A 9,715-nucleotide genomic window follows, 5' to 3' on the forward strand; every position below is an offset into this window, starting at 1 on the left:
GTATGAAATGGCCATGTTGAATTATGTGACTTTAAATATTAACGGAATACATAACCAAATCAAAAGGAAGAAGCTATTAAATTTACCGAAGAAAGAAAAAATTGATATAGCATTCGTGCAAGAAACAAATCTAACTGAAGTGGAACACAAGAAATTAAAGAGAGATTGGATAGGACAGGTAACAGCAGCATCATATAATTCAAAAGCCAGAGGAGTAGCTATATTAATAAAAATGTACCAATCAAAATAGAAGAGGAAATAATAGATCCAGCAGGGAGGTATGTAATGATAAAATGTCAGATATATTCAGAATTTTGGAATTTACTCAATGTATACGCACCTAATGAAGAAGATCAAAAATTAATGCAAGATATTTTTTTGAAGATCGCAGATACGCAAGGGAATATACTAATAGGAGGGGATTTTAACCTTAATTTGGACTCAAACATGGATAAAACTGGAAAAAAGACTAACAGAAAGAACAAAGTAACCAAATTTATAATTAAATAGATGCAGGAAATTCAACTTTTGGATATATGGAGGAAACAAGACCCAAAGGAAAAGGAATATTTATATTATTCGGGTAGACATAAAACATACTCAAGGATAGACCTATTCCTGTTATCAGCCCACATTCAAGGAAGAGTTAAGAAAACGGAATATAAATCTAGATTGTTATCGGATCACTCACCCCTGTTATTGGCAATAGAGCTGGAGGACATCCCACCAAGAATGTATAGATGGAGATTAAGCTCCATGCTACTTAAAAGACAGGATTTTAGAGAATTCATTGAGCGACAAATTAAAATGTACTTTGAAATAAATACGGAATCAGTAAAAAATAAATTTATACTATGGGACGCAATGAAAGCATTCATCAGAGGACAGATAATAAGTTATGTAACTAAAATGAAGAAGGACTACAATTGAGAAATAGAACAGTTGGAAAGGGAAATAACAAATACAGAAAAAGAATTAACAATAAAGGAAGATATAACTAAAAGAAGAGAATTGACAGACAAAAAAATAAAATATGAAACACTACAAACATATAAGGTGGAGAAGAACATAATGAAAACAAAATATTATGAGATAGGAGAAAAAAACGCACAAAATACTAGCATGGCAGCTTAAGACAGAACAAACTAAAAGAACGGTATTGGCATCAAGGAAAAAGGACAAACAAATTACATATAACCCAACAGAGATCAACGAAAACTTCAGGGAATTCTGCGAACAACTATATCAAACTGAAAATGAAGGGAAAGAAGACAAAATAGATGAATTTCTAACTAAAATTGAACTACCGAAATTACAAACAGAGGAGCAAAATAAATTAATAAAACCATTTGAAATAGAAGAAATACAGGAGATATTAAAAAAAACTACTGAACAATAAAACACCGGGAGAGGATGGACTCCCAGTAGAATTCTATAAAACATTTAAAGACTTATTAATTCCTCCTCTCCTGGAAGTAATGAACCAGATTGAAAAACACAAAACATACCAGATTCATGCAAAACAGCAATAATTACAGTAATATCAAAGATGGGGAAAGATCCACTAACACCAGCATCGTATAGACTAATATCTCTACTTAACACAGATTATAAGATAATAGCTAAACTATTAGCAAACAGATTGGCCGACTGTACCAAAAATAGTAAAACTAGACCAAACTGGATTTATTAAAAAAAGATGAACAATGGACAATATCTGTAAATTCATTAACTTAATCCATGCAGTACAAGGAAACAAAACTCCAACAGTAGCGGTTGCTTTAGACGCAGAGAAAGCCTTTGACTGAGTAGAACGGAATTATTTATTCAAAGTACTACAAAAATTCAACCTACCAGAGAAATATATTAATTGGATTAAAGCATTATATAAGGTACCATTGGCGATGGTGACAGTAAATGGATATATATCAAACCAATTTAAATTAAGCAGATCAACAAGGCATGGATGTCCACTATCTCCCTCACTGTTTGCGTTAGCTATGGAACCACTAGCAGAACTGATAAGAACAGAAAATAAAATAAGAGGGATAAAAATAAAAGAGAAGGAATATAAAACCAGTCTATTTGCAGATGACGTTATAATATACTTAACAGAACCAGAAATATCAATAAAAGAATTACATAAGAAATTGAAGGAATATGGAGAAGTATCAGGGTACAAGATCAGTGCAAATAAAAGTGAAGCAATGCCAATGAATAATGCGGATTTCACAAAGTTTAAGAAAGAATCACCATTTAGATGGCAAACACAAGCAATTTGATACCTAGGTATACAACTAAATAATAATTTCGGCCATCTATATAAAATAAATTATCATCCATTAATGAATAAAATTACAAGACGACTTAGAGCACTGGAAAGACTTACCACTAACACTGATAGGAAGGATAAACTCTATTAAAATGAACATCTTCCCAAGGATACAATACCTATTTCAATCATTACCAATTCACCTAACAGAGAAATTCTTCAAGGAGCTAAAGAAAATAATAAGGAAATTCTTATGGAAAGGGGGGAAACCGAGGATAGCACTAGATAAATTAACAGAATGGTACAAACAAGGAGGCTTACAACTACCAAACTTTAAGAATTATTATAGAGCAGCACAATTAAGATACCTATCAGATTTTTATCAAACAAGGGAAAAACCAGATTAGAGCTAGATAAAATAGGGGAGAAGATACCTGAACATATACTATATAAGTGGGATGAAAAATTGGTGCAATGTAGGAATTCACCAGTATTGCACCATCTGCTCAACATTTGGAAGAAGATTCACATAGAAAGGAATAAAATAAATTATCAACGACCAAAATTAATATTGACACAAAATCAAATAATCCCTTTCACAATAAATAGCCTTTCTTTCAGAGAATGGGAGAAAAGGGATCAAAAGAATAGAAAATTGTTTTTCAGAAAATAAATTATTATATTTTGAACAAATGAAGGACAAATATAATATAACTCACAATACAATGTTTGCATACCACCAACTGAAAACCTACTTGAAGGACAAATTGGGAAACAGTCTGAGGTTACCAGAAGGAAGCAATTTTGAATATGTGATTACAGACACAATGATAATTAAAAAATTTATAACAAACATGTACATCAAACTGCAAGAAAAGGAGAACGAGGAAACAAACTGTAAACCCAAACAAAAATGGGAACAAGATCTAAACATAAAGATAAAGAATGAAACATGGGAAAAGCTATGCTCCGGAACTGTGAGAAATACAATAAACACGAGGTTACGCATGATACAATATAATTGGTTACACAGGCTATACATCACACCCCAAAAGTTAAATAAATGGGACCCAACAGTATCAGACAGATGTTTTCGCTGTAAAAAGGAAACGGGAACAACAATACATGTAATTTGGGCATGTGAGAAAGTGAAAAAATTTTGGGAAGATCTAAACCAGATATTAAATAAAATCACAAAAAGCAATATACCAAAAAACTCAGAGATCTTCCTTCTAAATAATATAAGAAACAAAGAATTTGGACTCGTTTTGGATGGAGCACAAAAAAGATTTATTATGATAGCCCTAACTGTAGCAAAAAAATATATCAACCTGGAAATTAGAAGACAACTTGAGAATACAACAATGGTACAAAGAAATAAATAAATGTATTTCGTTAGAAAAAATAACATATAATTTAAGAAATAACATCACAATATTCGAACAAATATGGGAACCATACATGAAACACTATAGAGAAATCCTACCATGGACCTCCACCACCTAAAATGACAGAAGGAGAAGACAACGAAATGAACTGACTCAGTATGTAAAAGTAAAAGACACAAATTTCTTGTTTATTTTTATTAAGTGATGGCATTGTTTATCGGGTTTAATGTGTCTTATAGATTGAACTTTGAATAAATGGGAAGGGGGAGAGGGAGGGAGGGAAGGGAGGGGGGAAAAAGGGGAGAAAATGACACTATATATTCAAGAGAAAAATGTCTATGTATTTTGGTCAGTATGGTTTATAGTGTGAAAAAATTTTTTAAAAAGTATTTCTTATGCCATAGGTGCTCTGTGATTAGTCAGGGATTTCTTAAGGTGGGATGTGGGTGGAAAGAAAAAGATTGAAAACCACTGGTCTATACCATTATTATAAATTGGAGTTTTAATAGTGTTCAATTTTATTTTCTCAATATTTTCAGTAACTTTAGCCTTTTGTTCATAAGCCCTTTTCACTCTGTGCTGCCTGATTCACACTCAGTTTACCTGTACCCATGTTTCATTTTGAATGATGAAATGAAAACAGCACCTCCAGGGAAAACCCACATAGACGCGGGAAGAACGTACAAACTCCTTCCAGACAGCGCGGGATTTGAACCTCAGTTCTGATCGCTGGCACTGTAAAGGTGTTGCACTAACTGCTACGCCAAAACCGTGCCATGGCAATTGAAATCACCAGTGCATTCCTTTCGCTTATCTTTTGAGGCTGTGTCTCATAATATGGCCGAAGATCAGCAGTTCCCATCATGATACTCCTCTGCTTTAAGAATTCCTTAAAATATGACTGACCAAATTGGTCTGGAAAATATTTGCAATATTGATATTAATACAAATTGTTTATCTCCACTTCTTGAGCTTTCTCTAGCACCTTGTTCTAGATATGGACCTTTGGAAAATGTTGCCTCCCAGATCCCTCTTAAACATGTCTCTTCACTTTAAACCTACATATGCCTTCTGATTCTAGAATTGTCTAAGCTGGGAAAAAGACCACTTTATCTACTGGTTGACTACATTGGTGCTGCCTCCTGCACCCATAATGAACTTGTCAACTTTATGCATTTTACTAACTCACTCTCACTTCAAGTTCATTTGGTCCATCTCTGGCAACATTCTCCCCTTTCTCAATCTCTCTGTCTCCATCTCAATAAACAAACTACAGATATTTTCTATAAACCTATCAACTCCAAGTTACTTCAATTACACCTCTTCATAGTCTATCCCCTGTAAAGATTCTATTCCTATCAATGCCTCTGCCTCTATCTGTTCAGAGAATGTCTTCCATTCCAGAACATCCAAGATACCTTTGAATAAAAGTGGTTTCCACTCTACTGCCATAAACTCAGCTTTTACCTGCAACTCTTTTCCATGCAACAAAGGCCAGAAATCCATCCATTTGTCCTCACCTATCAGCCTCCAGAATTAACATATCCTCTGAAATTTCTGCTACCTGAAACATGATCCCACCAGCAGACACATATTCCCTTCTCTGCTTTCAGCAAAGACAGCTCCCTCTGGGGCTCCCTTATTCACTCATCTCTTCCAATTTCCTCTTTGGTATCTACCCCTATGACCGCTAGAAATGCTACACTTGCACGCACTCCTTCAACATCATCATTTGGGGCCCCAATCAGTCCTTAAAAATGAAGCAACACTTGTGAATCAGCAGGGGTCATTGACTGCATTAAGTGCTCCCATGTGGTCTGTACAATGGAGAGACTGGGTGCAAACTGTGAAGTGTTCATTGAGCACCTTCATTCTGTCTTGCAATAACACCTCCTAGTGGCTAAACATTTTAATTTCACACACCAACATCCCTTCATGTATTGCCAAATGAGCTACCTGCAAATTGGAGGAAAACACTTAATATTCCATCTGGGCACTCTGAACAGATAGCATTATCATCACCTTCTCCAGTTTCTGTTAGACCCCTTCCCCAAGACTCCATTTCCCCATCTTGTTTCCTTCCAGCACCCCAACCCATTCCCCAATATTTCAGAGCTTTTTTTTCACTTCTCCTCATTTATATCCACCAATGATCTCTCACCTGTTAGCCTGTACCCTTCCCCCTGCAATTTCCACCCTCCCCTCCATTTTTTATTCAGGTGCCTGCCTGCTTTTTGCTCATACTCTGACAAAAGGCTCAGGTCTGAAACGTTGGTTACCCTTTCCTTCCTATAGATGCTGAATGACCTGCTGAGTTTCTCCAGCATCTTTCTGCAAGAAAGTAGAGGTGTTGCTGTGCCTCAATCGTCATGAGAAGGTATTTGCTCTAGATCAGGCCATTAGAGATATTTGTTCCTAATAACTTAAAGCTATCTATCAACTTAAGTGCCATTAACATGGACAGGGTTGTCGATGTGTCTCCTAAAGTCTGTGATTGTAAACTTTATACATTACCCTGTACAGTGCTAAATTGGGATTTCAATAAACCTGTGGGCATCTGTGTTTGGAATTGCCATGTCTTTCCTGAGGTCCCTGCAACTGCCCGGGACCCCAACGATTCATCGCATTATTAAATCGGGGCGCATTAAATCGAGGTTTCACTGTAATAGTCAAGTTTTGTGGGGCAATTTTCAGGGTAAAATTTAGGGGATCAACTATTACTTTTGACCACGTTAAGTACCTCCATTGCTCAACTTTTACACACTATCGACTTACATATATGTTATTACTATAATACTTAATAATGCATTGAAAATATAAAAGTGTTCGGGAATTAATTGGTAACATCCAATAGTCCAGAAAAGCTGATCCAACACTGCTAATGTCCCAAAAGGTGCTAGATTGGAGTTTTACTGTAAAATGGAGACATATTAATCACTTTCTAAAATATTAGAGAATCACTTACAACTTAAACTAACAAATCTCTTATGAAACAAATGGGCTTGGAGAAGAACAGCATTTGCTTTTTGTATATGCATTCCCAGACACTGAATTATTTATTTTCAACAATACATCATCTATACAGAGAATATATCTCAAAAGGCCAAATGTTCAATAATACATTATTAAAGATGGTTGTAATGGTTGTAATGAGTGGTGGACTAGCCTCGCCAAGCGAACCCAGCTCAGCGCGGACATTGTGTTTCTACGAGGCTCTAAAGGCTGTGTATGGCCCCTCATCCCAAGTCCAAAGCCCGCTGCGCAGCTCAGACGGAAAAGTCCTCCTCAGCGACAAGATCTCCATCCTCAACCGAGGGTCAGAACACTTCCAATCTCTTTTCAGTGCCAACCGCTCAGTCTAAGATTCTGCCCTGCTCCAGCTCCCTCAACAGCCCCTAAGGCTAGAGCTGGATGAGGTCCTCACCCGGGAAGTGACATATAAGGGAATTGAACAACTGAAAAGTGGCAAAGCAGCAGGTATGGATGGAATCCCCCCAGAGGTCTGGAAGGCTGGCGGCAAAACTCTGCATGCCAAACTGCATGAGTTTTTCAAGCTCTGCTGAGACTAAGGAAAGCTACCTCAGGACCTTCGTGATGCCATCATCATCACCCTGTACAAAAACAAAGGCGAGAAATCAGACTGCTCAAACTACAGGGGAATCACGCTGCTCTCCATTGCAGGCAAAATCTTCGCTAGGATTCTCCTAAATAGAATAATACCTAGTGTCACCGAAAATGTTCTCCCAGAGTCACAGTGCGGCTTTCGCGCAAACAGAGGAACTACTGACATGGTCTTTGCCCTCAGACAGCTCCAAGAAAAGTTTAGAGAACAAAACAAAGGACTCTACATCACCTTTGTTGACCTCACCAAAGCCTTCGACACCGTGAGTAGGAAAGGGCTTTGGCAAATACTAGAGCGCCTCGGATACCCCCCAAAGTTCCTCAACTTGGTTATCCATCTGCACGAAAACCAACAAGGTCAGGTCAGATACAGCAATGAGCTCTCTGAACCCTTCTCCATTAACAATGGCGTGAAGCAAGGCTGCGTTCTCGCACCAACCCTCTTTTCAATCTTCTTCAGCATGATGCTGAAACAAGCCATGAAAGACCTCAACAATGAAGACGCTGTTTACATCCGGTACCGCATGGATGGCAGTCTCTTCAATCTGAGGCGCCTGCAAGCTCACACCAAGACACAAGAGAAACTTGTCCGTGAACTACTCTTTGCAGACGATGCCGCTTTAGTTGCCCATTCAGAGCCAGCTCTTCAGCGCTTGACGACCTGTTTTGCGGAAACTGCCAAAATGTTTGGCCTGGAATTCAGCCTGAAGAAAGCTGAGGTCCTCCATCAGCCAGCTCCATACCATGACTACCACCCCCACCCCCACATCTCCATCGGGCACACAAAACTCAAAACGGTCAACCAGTTTACCTATCTCGGCTGCACCATTTAATCCAATGCAAGGATCAACAACGAGATAGACAACAGACTCGCCAAGGCAAATAGCGCCTTTGGAAGACTACACAAAAGAGTCTGGAAAAACAACCAACTGAAAAACCTCACAAAGATTAGCGTATACAGAGCCGTTGTCATACCCACACTCCTGTTCGGCTCCAAATCATGGGTCCTCTACCGGCATCACCTACGACTCCTAGAACGCTTCCACCAGCGTTGTCTCCGCTCCATCCTCAACATTCATTGGAGCGCTTTCATACCTAACGTCGAAGTACTCGAGATGGCAGAGGTCGACAGCATCGAGTCCACGCTGCTGAAGATCCAGCTGCGCTGGGTGGGTCACGTCTCCAGAATGGAGGACCATCGCCTTCCCAAGATCGTGTTATATGGCGAGCTCTCCACTGGCCACTGTGACAGAGGTGCACCAAAGAAAAGGTACAAGGACTGCCTAAAGAAATCTCTTGGTGCCTGCCACATTGACCACCGCCAGTGGGCTGATATCGCCTCAAACCGTGCATCTTGGCACCTCACAGTTTGGCGGGCAGCAACCTCCTTTGAAGAAGACCGCAGAGCCCACCTCACTGACAAAAGGCAAAGGAGGAAAAACCCAACACCCAACCCCAACCCACCAATTTTCCCCTGCAACCGCTGCAACCGTATCTGCCTGTCCCGCATCGGACTTGTCAGCCACAAACGAGCCTGCAGCTGACGTGGACATTTACCCCCTCCATAAATCTTCGTCTGCGAAGTCAAGCCAAAGAAGAATGTTTATGGATAATGGACAAACAGAAAAGAAGCATCTAAAATAACTTCAGTTTCTTTGAACTTTAGCACGAAGCCGGTCACATACTTGGATTGATGGGCCTGGATCTGGCCTTGCATTATCTCCAAATCTTGGGAGTTTTCCTCATTTAATCAGGGTGTGGAATTTGTCAAATCACCACTACTCTGCCAAGTGTGGTGTCAATACTTGTGTGGCTTCCATCATCAGTATCTGCCTTGGTGGTGGCAGGTTTTGGAGCCTCTATAATAGTAATGTGTCTGAGTTCCTCAGGCAGCCTTCAGGATATCATTCCCATCTACTTACAAGTACAGATTATATTTTTCTTATCATTTATAAGAACTTGCATCAATTTTGAGTTTGCCACTTTGGAGAGAGAACCTTTCTGTTGTATTCAGTGTAATTATGTCATTTGCACACTTACAAGCCTTTCTGTTGTATTCAGTGTAATTATATTTAACTGTACCCAAGTTTGAGGCTTGATGATTGGCAACTAGTTCCATCTTTATAATATCAATAATATGCACACATATTTGTTGGTTACATGATGCAACTCTTATTTGATTTGTGCCCAATATTATGTAAACCACATATGTAATGTATGCAAACCAACAAGGCCTAACAATTATTTTATGAAATGGAAATCGTCACTGACAAATTTATCAGAGCTTCTAGTGAGATAGGTTAATGTCAGTATATGTGGTTTTTCAGAAAGGCATTTGATAATGTGGCACAATAAAAGTTACTGTGAAGAAAATTAATCTTGGGGGCGGGTGGGGGGGGGGGGGAAATAACATTCCAGATAGAGGTGTCATTGG

This window comes from Narcine bancroftii, chromosome 5 (genome assembly GCF_036971445.1).
Source record: "Narcine bancroftii isolate sNarBan1 chromosome 5, sNarBan1.hap1, whole genome shotgun sequence".
Taxonomy (NCBI): domain Eukaryota; kingdom Metazoa; phylum Chordata; class Chondrichthyes; order Torpediniformes; family Narcinidae; genus Narcine; species Narcine bancroftii.